Source organism: Antechinus flavipes, chromosome 5 (genome assembly GCF_016432865.1).
Source record: "Antechinus flavipes isolate AdamAnt ecotype Samford, QLD, Australia chromosome 5, AdamAnt_v2, whole genome shotgun sequence".
Lineage (NCBI taxonomy): Eukaryota > Metazoa > Chordata > Mammalia > Dasyuromorphia > Dasyuridae > Antechinus > Antechinus flavipes.
In genome coordinates, this window is record NC_067402.1 from 83599497 (window position 1) to 83613902 (window position 14406).

The window sequence follows — 14406 nt, forward strand, 5'->3', positions numbered from 1 at the left end:
CAATGAAATTACATCTGCTAACTTATAGAAGAGGACAGGTAAATAAGCTAAAAAGGAATATGTATAGTATGGGAGAATAGGGACTGAATTCTGGTTTCATTATTCTGGGAAACTCCAGATGAAGAGACTCCCCTTGACACAAGTGTACATCCTCTCTGACACTTCAATAGAAGGAAAATAATAAGTTGTAAATTAAAAATGAATGTCAGACATTGATTTTGGATTCTGTGACAGAAAAATTTGACTGCAGGTATAAAACATTTCCCCTTGAATGTGTCAACATTTTTTGTCTTTTTTTTTTTTTTTCAAGTAGGGTATCTACCATATAACTTTATATTTGAGCAATAATTTCCTCATTTGCTCTTCTACAATCTGTAGGAAGTCAGTCAAAAATTCTGCTTTGTGTGAAAGTGTGTACTATTCTGAGTATTTTTGAGGATTAGCTGTCCAAGAAAAATTGCAAAATGGTCTTTCTGGATTTTTCTTGTTTTTTATCTTGAACCTCCTAAAAGTCCTTCAAGGGAAGGGAAGGTACAAAGCAGGAAATTCTTGTGACTAGTACTTTCTAAGTCCTAAGAAAGGACCATTGATTGATTATTTCTGATGATTTATATTTTATAGATAAATTTGTAAGTTTATTATAAACTAAAAGTAAATTACATCTCTCCTGTACTGAACATAAATGATCTTTTATTGCAATCATAGTCGCCACTGGATTAGCTAAGAACAGTTAATACTGTGTTGAAAAGTGAGCACAATGATTGGGGAAATATACTAAGGTTATACTAAGGAGTTGAGTGAAGGGTATTTGAGGCATGCTTAAAGATTTATTCTGGGCATTCCAAATTCAATTAAAAACATTTTTTAAAAATTATTTTAACCCTTTGGGTGGAGCTGATTTCCAGGATAGGAGAACCATATGCTTTCCCTCCACTAGATATAGATTTTATCCTTGAGTTAAGAAAGTTTCTAAAATACTATACATTAAGCATGCTATATTAAGTTTCTTTGTAAAGAAAACCAGTTAAAATTGGCTTTTTAAAAATTGTACTAGACCTCCCACCTTTTTTTTTTAAAAGAGGCAGAGGACTATGGGTATGTAACACTATGCTGTCAGATTTAGTTGATTAATTGTTTAGCTTTGCAGAATTACTAAAAATATATATCTTTTTATTCTTTGTTATAAAGGCATGGATAAGATGAAATATATGATATTCAGGGAGGGATGTAAAAACAAAAGATGCACACACACATACATATACACACTTGGAATCAGAAAATATGGTCCAAATCCTGGCTTTGTTACTTGCTACCAGCATCAACAGAGGCAAATCACTCCTGCTTTTTAAGTTTCTCTCATCTAATATGAAAGAGTTTGGCTCTCTAAGGCCCTTTCCATTTCCCTTTGATAAGAATTTTTCAGAATGATAGACATGCTGCTTGACAGCTTTATTGTTGTGCTTGTTGTTGTTCAGTTGTGTCCGACTCTTGATTCTGTGGACCATACTGCACCATAGGGGTTTCTTAGCAAAGATACTGGAGTGATTTGCTATTTCTTTCTCTAGATCATTTTACAGATGTGGAAACTGAGGCAACCAGGATTAAGTGACTTACCCAGGGTCACACATCTACTAAATATCTGAGACAGTCTTTCTTTCTGACTCCAACCCACTTCAGCATCAAGCTACCTCTAAATGTCTCAGTTTCCTCATCTGTAAAATGAGCTGGAGAAGGAAATAGGAAATTATTCCAGTATTTTTGCCAAGAAAACAAAGAATTGAAAAGAGTCAGAAAGTTCTGAAAAAACAGCTGAACTAAGTATCACTTAGAGTGGACTATGTATGCCCCATTTGAGAATTTGTTAATAGAACGGAAACAAAATCAGCTGTTCCATCAAGGATTGTTATATTGGATCACAGATGACCGTTAACAGGAACCTCAAGGGTAATGTAGTCCAAACTCCTTTTATACAGATGAAGAAACCCAAGTCAGGAAAGGGTTTGTTTTCACATAGAGACTAAGTGGCAAAGTTAGGATCTGAGCCCAATTGCTCAGACCACACATCCAACATACTCGCCACCAAAGGCTTTCAAACATTTCAAACTAATTCCTACTTGCGCAGGACCTTTTTTGCCTCAGATATTTGTCCTTCCTGAAATATTCCCTTCATTTCTCTCCTCTCCAACCTTCTTATTTTCCAGATTCTATTCACCTTTCAAAGCTCAGCTAGTATTCCCTCTTCCTCCAGGAAGCCTTCCCCCACAACTCTAGCACAGGCAAAGTTTTATTTATTGCTTCTGCTACACATTTAAGGGCTCATTCCACTGTCTTAAGCTCCTCCAATTGCTTCATGCATATTTTAGACTGCAAGATTATTCAAGGAATCACATACGTATGGGTCCTTTCTGTTGCATAGGACTAGGCACAAATGTTTCTTGAATTAATTGAAATCCTTTGCTAAATATGTCAGCTAAAAAAAAAATCCCCAAAGCTGCAAGCTCTATGGAAGATGACAGCAAATCCTGAGAGTGTCTACTCTGAGCAAGGATGCTGCTCAAAGAGAAAGGGCAGCTGGACTGATTCATGAAAGTACTAGAGGGAAGGAAGATCTAATCAACTGGTTTTCCATGCAATCTCTTGGTAAGATTCAATTTGAAAGTAAAAATTATATTGCCCTGCCCTTCCTGTGTCCCCAGGAAAAGTGAATTATATTCTCTGCACTCCATCAGACACAGTATAATTTCAGCAGACTGGAATCAAATATTTTATTGACCACACCCCAGTGGACTGACCCTTATACTAATGAAAAAGGGTTATGGAGAGATTACAGGCACAGAATATTGGGGTTTCATCCCAAGCCTTTTGTTCTGATGCTTTGTAACTCTGAGCAAGTAACTTCATTCCTCTGAATGAAAAAAATTTTTATTTGTAAAATAGGAATATTGATATTACTTAATTCATAGAATAGTATAATCTACTCATTATTTTGCAAAACATCAAGCAATACAAAATTAGTGGTAACTAGTTTGAAAATGATTATATTTAAATAAAAAATTTTCAAAAATAACCACAGTTAACATATCTAGCAACAAGGTTAGGTCTAGGTAAAATTGTGAAGGAAAAAAATGTTTAATTCTTTTCCACTACTTGTGTTAGTTTCCTCTTTCTCCTGAATGTGGACATGTTCTCTTCAACAAACTCAGTAACTACCATTTTATGCTGTTCTTCCTACCCTATCTCTCCAATTCCATTCAAACTTACTATCCAGAACTATGATAGGAACACTTTCCCCCTTTCCCTGAGCTGCCCTCCATCAAAATTGCTCTTAGCTCAGGAAACATCCAATAAATTATTTTCTGATGAGCTAAAATATTTGAACTCTGTCTACGGGCAATCCCTTGATTCAGATAAATGAAATTTTTAAAAAGCTTTTTATTTTCAAAACATATGTATGGATAATTTTCAACATTCACCCTTGCTAAACCTTGAGTTCCAAATTTTTCCCTCCCTTCCTCCACCCCCTCTTCTAGATGGCAAGTAATTCAATATATGTTAAACATGTTCAATTCTTCTATACATATTTACACAATTATCATGCTGCACAATATCAGAACAAAAAGTAAAAAAAGAGAAATAAAAAATGCAAGCAAACAAGAAGAAAAAGTGAAAATATTCTGTTGTGATTCATACTCAGTTCCCACAGTCGTCTCTCTGGGTGAAGATGGCTCTCTTCATCATAAGATTATTGGAACTGGCCTGAATCATCTCATTGGTGAGAAGAGCTATGTTGATCAGAATTGATCATCATATAATCTTGTTCTTGCTGTATACATTGATCTGATTCTGCTCACTTCACTTAGCATCAGTTTATGTAAGTCTCTCCAGGCCTCTCTGAAATCATCCTGCTGTTCATTTCTTACAGAACAATAATATTCCATAACATTCATATACCATATGTAACTACCATTTTATGCTGCTCTTCCTACCCTATCTCTCCAATTCCATTCAAACTTACTATCCAGAACAATGATAGGAACACTTTCCCCCTCTCCCTGAGCTGCCCTCCATCAAAATTGCTCTTAGCTCAGGAAATATCCAATAAGTTATTTTCTGATGAACTAAACCATTTGAACTCTGTCTACGGGCAATCCCTTGATTCAGATAAATGAATCTTTTAAAAAGCTTTTTATTTTCAAAACATATGCATGGATAATTTTCCATTTAAAATTTCCATTTAAAATACCATAACTTATTCAGCCATTCTCCAATTGATGGGCATCCACCCACTTTCCAGTTTCTACAAAGAGGACTGCCACAAACATTCTTGCACATGTGAATCTCTTTCCTTCCTTTAAGATCTCTTTAGGATATAAGTCCAGTAGAAACACTGCTGGATCAAAGGGTATGAACAGATTAATAGCCCTTTGTGCATAGTTCCCTAATTGTTCTCCAGAATGGTTGGATGTATTCACAATTCCACCAACCATGTATCAATGTCCCAGTTGTCCCCATCCCCTCCAACATTCTGCATTATCTTTTCCTGTCATCTTAGCCAATCTGAGAGTGTGTAGTGGTACTTTAGAATTGTCTTAATTTGCATGAGAAATTAATTTCTAAAGCAAAATTTTAGACATTAGTAATAAGTTGGGCAGGGGTTAAGGGGAGGAGACTTTACAAGTGCTTGCCAAATTTCACCATGAAGGAGGACTGGCTAAAGTTATGGCTTTTCTTGTCCACCAGTAGAATTTTCTTTTTTGCTTAAAACACTTTAAATTTTATTTTTTCAATGAACAAAAATCTATTTTCTCTTCCTTCTATTTCATCCTTCCTATTTTTCAAAAAAAGAAAAACAAAACCTTTATGACACCTTTATGACATAGTCAAACAAAACAACACATCAAAAAAAGTCTTACTATATCAGTAGCATACATTTTCTGAAATTTTTAATTCTCATTTTTATGTGATGTTTATCATAATGTAGTAACATATAAATTATTTTTGGTGTTTTTCCCTAAGGAAAGATCATGATCATAAAGATTCCTTTAACCCTTAATTTCCAGGGCCTATTTAAGACCTTTTGCCACATTACAGATTGTAGGATGTTTTCAACTCATTATTGAAGCTGGGAAGCTGGAAGTCCTTAGTACTTATATGTAACTAGAACACTAAACTTGGAGAAAGATTTATGTTGATTCCTAGTCCCACTACCTATCACACCTGGACTTTATGGTAAGACATTTCATCTCTCTGGACCTCAGTTTCCTCATATATAAAATGAGAGTTTGGAATTATTGACCTCAAAGTTCTCCTAAGATCCTTTCTATTTCTATAGGCCTAGTGTCTAGATGAATTCTAAGGTTCCTTTCAATGCTGATATTTTTGGATTCTATGTTTTACAAATTGGGACAAAAAGAATGGTATACTTGGAATAACTTTATTCTAGTTTGGTGTGTGATTTGAAGAACAAACCTGAAGAAACAGGTTGAGAATTTTAACCCTCATTAAGTCAGTTAAGGGGGTTATTGTTTAGAGATAGATAACACCTTCCCTACCCTGGAAATTTGATCAGGTGTGAGGATGTTAAATTATACCAAGGCTCATCAGAAAGGTGCATTCCACAGTTTGACTGAGGCCATTAATCAGATATCTTGGTCACTTTGCTATGCATGTTGTAAACTTCTCAACAAGCCATACTGCAGGCACTATGGTTAGGCAATTTCCTTTGAAAGATCCTATATAAGGGAACTCTATTTAAATTGGTGTTCTTTTTTGTAAAATCTCATGTCTATTGAAAGACAGAAAATTATAGGAAATAGGAAATATGTTTTATGTAAAAATTTGCTAAATGATGATATCCATCATTACTAAATGATTATTATAAAATCACAGAAGTGAAAGGAGTTTCACAAGGTCAATACATTAGTTTTTCTGACTTAAGAACAATATCTATCCTCCTCTAAGAATCGTTTTAATTCTTTTCTTTAAAAACTTTCAGAGGATATTTTATAACAGACCTACTGTCCTAGTATAACATAAGTCCTATTAAAAATTACAGAAATGAGTTTTTTTGATCTATTGCATTTTGTTTACCAAAAAACCTTCTTAAAAGATGTATATTTAGGAATGGGTTGAAACTTCCAGATATAATACTAATAATAACAATAGTCAACATTTATTACATTTTTATTATGTACCAGGCTCTATGCTAAATACTTTTTCAAATATCTATCTCATCTGATGTTTACAATAATCCTGGGAAGTAGATGCCCCATTATATTATATTATATTATATTATTATCCCCATTATATAGTTGAGGAAAATAAGACAAACACAGGGATCAAATTTGAACTGAGGACTTCCTGAGTTGCTTCATCCACTGTGGATTTCGAAGGTTAAAATAGGTTTAAAAGGAAGAAGAAAGTAGTGGAAGTATGGGTGGGAAGGGATTTAAAGGAAAATGTCTTCCATGGTTAAAGATTTTAAATATTTGCCCTTAAAAAAGTTTCTGTCAAATTTATTTTTATTTTTTTTTTAATTTTTATTTAATAATTGCTTTATATTGACACTCGTTTCTGTTCCGATTTTTTTCCCTCCCTCCTCCACCCCCTCCCCTAAATGGCAAGCAGTCCTATATATGTTAGATATGTTGCAGTATATCCTAGATACAATATATGTTTGCAGAACTGAACAGTTCTCTTGTTGCATAGGGAGAATTGGATTCAGAAGGTATAAATAACCCGGGAAGAAAAACAAAAATGCAGATAGTTCACATTCGTTTCCCAGTGTTCTTTCTTTGGGTGTAGCTGCTTTTGTCCGTCATTTATCAATTGAAACTCAGGTCTCTTTGTCAAAGAAATCCCCTTCCATCAAAATATGTCCTCATACAATATCGTTGTCGAAGTGTATAATGATCTCCTGGTTCTGCTCATTTCACTTAGCATCAGTTCATGTAAGTCTCGCCAGTCCTCTCTGTATTCATCCTGCTAGTCATTTCTTACAGAACAATAATATTCCATAACATTCATATACCACAATTTACCCAGCCATTCTCCAATTGATGGGCATCCATTCATTTTCCAGTTTCTAGCCACTACAAACAGGGCTGCTACAAACATTTTGGCACATACAGGTCCCTTTCCCTTCTTTAGTATTTCTTTGGGATATAAGCCCAATAGAAACACTGCTGGATCAAAGGGTATGCACAATTTGATAATTTTTTGGGCATAATTCCAGATTGCTCTCCAGAATGGTTGGATTCGTTCACAACTCCACCAACAATGTATTAGTGTCCCAGTTTTCCCGCATCCCCTCCAACATTCATCATTATTTTTTCCTGTCATCTTAGCCAATCTGTTCTGTCAAATTTAAAATGAGAGATCTAGGCTATTTTTTTTTTTTTTGGCTTCTGGAAATCTCTCCCTACTTAGTTTAAAATAAAAAGTTTATTGATAACTTTTGTTTCTTGGTTAGTTTTAAAAGAAAATTATAATCTGGACTTACCTCATATGCCTCAATATTGGCAATTTTCAAGTCTACTTGTCATCTAGACCTTAATAAATGAAGGAAAATAGGTTTGCTAAGCTTTTTCCAAGAAAGTCTGAAGGGAATTTTTCATTAGTCAAAATCTGCAGTGAATAAACAACTCCCTGGAGCCTCTCTCAAAAAAACTTTTAAAAAAGACCTCTATCAGCTACCCTTGTTCATCAATACCACTTTCTCCCTTATGCCTGAGCCCACTATCCATTCCTATTTACTTCATGGAAACTAAACTCACATCACAGGGCCCACACTAACTAAGCTGAAACAGAAAGGCCTTAGAAGCCTTTTCAATGCTATCTTCATAAAACAAAATAATTCCTTTTTAATGACTGTCCTTGTTTTCTTTCCCAGTTCTATTTAACCAGATAAATGTCTGGAGCATTTTCAACTGGGTTAAACCACTGTGACTTTCATAATCAGGGAACAGAAATAAATTATATTTTCTCGTAAATGTTAATATGTCTCCATTACCCAGCTGCCTCCTAATCACTGATGGTAGTGATAATATTTAGCCTTTATCAGGCCTCTCATTCAGGGATAACAAAGTACTTTATTATTCCTATTAAGCAGTTAAGAGACCTTTTAGATTTGCTAGGTGTTTCACACACAAGTATTATATGACTATGAGTGTTATTTGGCACTAGAAAGAATTCTCAAAGGAAGCTGGTACAGGACTTCATGGTGGAATAGAGGAAAAAAACAACAAAACATTCAACTGTCTCTGAGTCCAAAGAAATAGATTCAAATCCTGTTTCTCCCACTTACCTGGGCTTATTGGGGATGGAAGAGAAAAGGGAAGGAGGGGTAAACTTTAAGAAAATGAAATCATGGAACATGACAAATGGTGCGATAATGATGATTCTGTCACTCATAGTTTCCTAATATCCTACCAATAAAGAAATTATGAGTTCTGAGAAAGGCTGGACATAAAAAAAAAAACAAACAAACAAAAAAAAAAAAAAACTGCAGAAAGTTGGCCATCTACCCTGCAGGTGTAATGAACTTTTTTTAAAATTACTATTTTAATAGTATCTTATTTTTTTCCAAATCTATGCAAAGATAGTTTTCAAAATTCACCTTTACAAAATCTTGTGTCCCAATTTTTTTCTCCCTCTCCACCTCCCCCCCCCCCCAAGACAGTAAGGAATCTGATATAGGTTAAACACATGCAATTCTTCTAAACATATTTACATATTCATCATGCTGTGTAAAAATAAATAAATAAATAAAATCAAAAGGCAAAAAAATCCAAAAAAACATGAGAAAGTTAAAAAAAAAAATAAACAGGCAAAGTTGAACTTTTACCACAACACAGACCAACAAGGCAAGAATGCTTAAAAATCGTAAAAATTGTAAATATACATATTTATACACATATGCAGAAACCTTCCACTAAGATTCCCATTTTTTTCTCCCCTCCCTGCTTTTTTTTTTCTTGAAGGCAGAGTTAGGTGACAACTAGTTAAGTGTCTAAGGCCACATTTGAACTCAGGTCTTTTTAACTCCAGGCTTGTTCTCTATCGACTTCCTATCCACAATTTCTCTGACTCACAATTTTCTCAAATGATATTGAGAATAATAGCTAACATTTACATAACCCCAACTATGTGCCAGGGACTGTGCTAAGTATTTTACAAATATCTCATTTGATTTTCTCAAAAACCCTGAAAGGTAGATGTATTCCTATTTTACACTTGAGGCAATACACTGAGGAAAACAGAGGTAAATGGCTTGTTCAAGGTCATACCTATTAAGTGTCTGTGACTAGATTTCAACTCAGGTCTTCTTGATCCCAAACCCAGCACTCTCCTTTCTAAACTGTGTTGAGTAGCTCCGCTACATTAAAAATAAACAAATCCAAATTGAACAAAATAAGGCAATTGGCGATGTCTGTTTCCCTCCACTTTTATTATAACTATCCATCTTTTATATTCTGTCTTAGGAAGCACAGAGACTTAAGAAACCTGCCAGAAATTTGGGTTTGCTAAGACTTAAGGTTAAAATATTGCCAAAGGTATTTGCAATTGATTTGTCTGTGTTAGTTACATAGTCCACAGAGTTGAAAACCAGACTCTGGGCCTTGATCATTTTGATTTAGAAAACAGAAAAAGACTCTGAAAATCTGATTGTCCATTTGAGCAAATAAATAAATAAATAAATAAAGTCTCCAAACCCAAATAATTTCCTTCCCCCAAAACCTAACACATGGAGGTGTTAATAATTTTTTCAGTCATGTCCAACTTTTCCTGACCCCATTTGGGGTTTTCTTGGCAAAAATACAAGAGTGATTTGCAATTTCCTTTTCCAGCTCATTTTTGCAAATGATAAAATTAAGGCAAACCATGGTTAAGTTACTTGCCCAAGGTCACACAGATAAGTATGTGTCTGAATCCAGATTTGAACTCAGGAAGTTAATAATTACTGTGTGGATATTATTAGATAGTTTGAGTTCAGGCTGAAATGTATTTCTTTTTCTGATCAAATATGGTCCTAGTAGATATAGTGCTGGAACAAGAATCAGGAAGACCTGAATTCATATCCTACCTCAAACACTTACTTAGTCATACCCTCCTATCTTTAGGATCTTTAAATGTGGATAATAATAGCATCTACTTCATAGGATTGCTGTGAGCACCAAATGAAATATGGGGAAAGAGTTTTTCAAACTTTAAAGTGCTATATAAATGCTATTGTTATTATACAAACATATACATAAAATAAATTTCAAATAATACTATTTATATTAACTAAATATGAACCCCTTTATGTTCTCTTTTCACTAAAATCCACTTTTGTTATATGTCTTTATTATATTTTATAATAGTATATATTGTATAACATTGTCATATAATATAATAATTATATAATGATATTGTGACAAGTGACCCACATTACTCCTGTGTTACTCCAATAAAGCATATTCTTTGGATAAATCCTTCCAAGATTTCCAATATGTATCTGTATCTGAGAACCAATCTAGAGAGAGGCTCATTGCTAGTTTAAACTCAACATGATGAATTTTTCTAATGTAGTAACTCCCAAACACTCTATAAGCTGTTTGAATGAATAGAGGATATGTCTTTCTTAACTATTCGTTTCTCTATCAGCTCATTGATGAAAAGAATACAATCTTGGATTTGGGGCTTACTTCAGAGCTGGAAGGAACCCTAGATTTAGTTTATTCCTATCATTTGATAGATGAAGAAGCTGAGATTTAGGAAGCTGAAGTGGCTTATATTTTGTCCAAGGTCACACATGACAGTGAGTGAGCGCAGAGTTAGGATTGATCTATTGGACCTATGTTTGTTGAGGCTCACTTCTCTCTCTCCATACAGAGTAAGCATTCAACAGATATAAAACACCAAAGTTCTATCCATGAGGCACAGCTTCTGCTGTTAATGATGCTGTTTGGCAGAGCCAAACTTCTAAATATACAACTGTCTTCTGGGGATCAGAGTTTTGAAAATATGTAAGATAACAAATGGAGTAGTTGGCATTTAAAAATTAAGGATGCCCTGAATTGAGACATTCAAGATTAGACAGGAAAAGAAATGGAACAATTTGCTTCCACTATTGAGAGAGCTTTTAGTCTGGCAGGATATGACAACCTCATTTTAATATACTTTACTTGCATATTTTGAATTTATTCTTCCTTGGAATAAATATTCCCAGTGACAGGGAAAACTATCCTGGAGCATTTGTCAGAGATTAAATATCACAAAAGGTGGGAGAAGGTGAAGAAAGTAATCTGTAAGATTCTCTAAAAGTGACACGTCAATGAAATGTATTGAGATTTTGTTGGTAATCTAGGGAGAAGTTTTTTTTTTTTTGAAAGCCTACTTTATGCCCAAAATTCTATAGGAGAAAAGGATCCAAAAACATGATCACAATATATGCCAAAGAAAATAGATTAATGGGAAAAACTAATAAGAATTGGGGAAGGCTTGGTGAAGCTACTAAGATTTGGCTACTTCCTTCCTTTCTTCTTTTCCTCCTTCCCTTCTTCCCTCTCTCTGAACCTCACATATTCACTCAGAAAACCAAAAATTAACGTTATCTATGTTGGATTACATTATTTATTTTGTTAAATATTTGCCAGTTACATTCTATTTTGGTTCAGACAGCATTTGGGAGATACCACTGTAGATGATAAATGGGATATCTTTGTCTTTTCCTCTCTTCTAGACAAAGTTTGATAATACTGTCAATTATTTTCAATCGTGTATAACTCTTCATGACCCCATTTGGGGTTTTCTTGGCAAAGTTACTGGAGTGGTTTGCCATTTTCTTCCCCATCTCATTTTACAGATGAGGAAATTGAGGCAGACAGGATTAAGTGAGTGGCCCGGGGTCACATAGCTAGTAAGTGTCTGGCCAGAGGAGGTAAATCTTTCTGATTCAAGGTATGACACTTTATCCACTGCTCACCTAGTAGCTCAAATTTGGTATTACAAACCAAAAGTCGAATCCTGCTTTTTATCTACCATCTATCTATCTATTTATCTATTCATTCGTTTGTTTATTTTTGCATCTCTACCCTGTGAAGGGAAGGGACTAACTCATCTAACTCCACACCCTACCCAAACAGAGGAGATCACTGTGTCTTAACTTTGGAGAAGAGATCAAATTATCATTTACAAAGAGAGTTTGGCAGTTGCTGCCACAGTAAATTACCTATCACCTATCATAGCCCAGAGCAAACTGGTGGAATAGAGAAGGTTTGGTGCAAGGAGAGTTTGGGAGTTTCTCAGAACAGGAATATATTTTGTCTTTAATATTTTTTATTCCATACAGAGAGGGTGGGAAAACTATAACCAAATAGCCCAAGGAAAGTCAATGTTGGGACATGCTTGGCTGAAAGCAGCTCCATTCTGGCAGCCTCTGGCTGTCTGGGACATGTATGAGAAATCATTTGTCAAAGTGAACATAACAACCAGTGCTCCAAAGATCACTTCTATATCTTTAGAACATTTAAAACTGACCTTTTTTTTTCAGGAGCAGTTAGGGAGTGTAGTGGATAGAGCATCAGCCCCAGAGTCTAGAGGAGTTCAAAAGTGGCTCAGATACTCAATGGTTGTGTGAGCCCAGTCAAGTCACTTAACCCTGTTTGCCTCAGTTTTCTCATCTGTAAAATGAGCTGGAGAAGGAAATAACAAACCACTCCAGTACCTTTGCCAAGAAAATCCCAAATGCGGCCACGAAGATTCAGACAGAACTGAAAAATAATTAACAAACTTTTTTTATCTACCAGTCTGTCATGTAGATGTCACCAGTGACATAGGAGCCAAAACAAATGTTCTTCAACTCTTGAAATAGCCAAGTTTTGTCTTTCTCTCAATTCCTATCTCTGTAGATGTGGCATATAATTTAAATCTTACAAGGAAGAAGAAAGTAATCCAGGGTGAAGAGTAAAACTGAATTCTTAGACCAACATTATTTACACAAAAATTCTGAAGTTTATAGATCATTAATAACATTGATGGCAGTGGAATGGGGTAGTGAATAGCATGTAGGATTTGGAATTTAGAAGACCTGAGGTTTGAACCTTGCCAAAGGTTACTAATCTCTGACAAATGCTCCAGGACAGTTTTCTCTGTCATAGTGAATATTTATTCCAAAGAAAGATAGATTCAAAATATGCAAGTAAAGTACATTAAAATGAGATTAATCTTAGTTTCCTCATCTGAAAAAAGAATAATAGTACCTACTCTGTAAGTTTGTAAGAAACAAATGAAATAATATATGTAAAAGTTCCACAAACCTTCAAATACTATATAAAATTTAGCTACTATTATTATTAAATGCATATACACACACATGTAAACATATATATATATGTGATTAGGACAATCAATGATTGTAGATGAATTTATCTATTTATCTATTAATCCATCCATCCTCATATAACAAAATAACTGCTTCTTAAAAAGTGCCCATACTTTCAATCCTCCTTCCATTTGATTAAACAGCCAAAAGAGCTTTAACTGTTGAGAGACATACAGAGAAGAAAGAGAGAGAAATCTTAAATATCCTAAACATTTGAACTATTTTATACTAAAAGAAAGGCATTTTGGTTCAATGTGAAGAGCACTGGATTTGGGGGTCAGAGGAACCTAGTTCAAATTTTGGTTTTGCCAATTACTATTAGTTCTTAGTCTGTAAAATGAGGGGGATGGATAATCAATCAACAAGCATTTATTGAAAACCTACTATGTGTCAGGCATTGTCCTAAGTGCCAGGGAATGAAATACGTTGAATGAAAAAAAAATTCCTACTTTCAAGGAACTTATCATCTAATGGAGAAGACAAATAAACATAAAAGCATATATGTAATAAATATCAAAAGAATAAATACAAGGTATTGAAATACACTCCTCTTAGATCACAACTTTGTCACGGCAAAGGGGTTTGTATAGCTCAGTGAAATCATGCAGAGTTACCCAAGATGGAAAGATCATAGTAGAGAGTTCTAACAAAGCGTTATTTCCTGAAGAAAGAAATGGCAAACCATTCTGGTATCTTTGCCAAGAAAATCCCATTATGCAGAGGTCTATGAAGTCATGAGAAGTCAAACACAGCTACATGAATGAACGATTGATAAATAAGGAAATTTGGAAGGTAAGGGACTAGCAATTAGGTAAGATTACAGAAAAGGTTTCATGGAGAAGATGTCTTATGGGGAAGAGGTGAAAAGTAAGTATATTTAAGACATGGGAGTCAACCAGAGCAGAGACATAGAGATGAAATGTCATGTATTTGGCATAGAGAGGCTAGACTGGCTGGTTTGAAATGAAGGAAGGGAAGTGATGTGTTGTAAGGCTGAAAAGAGATTGGGACCATAGTGTGAAGAACTTTTTGTTGTTGTT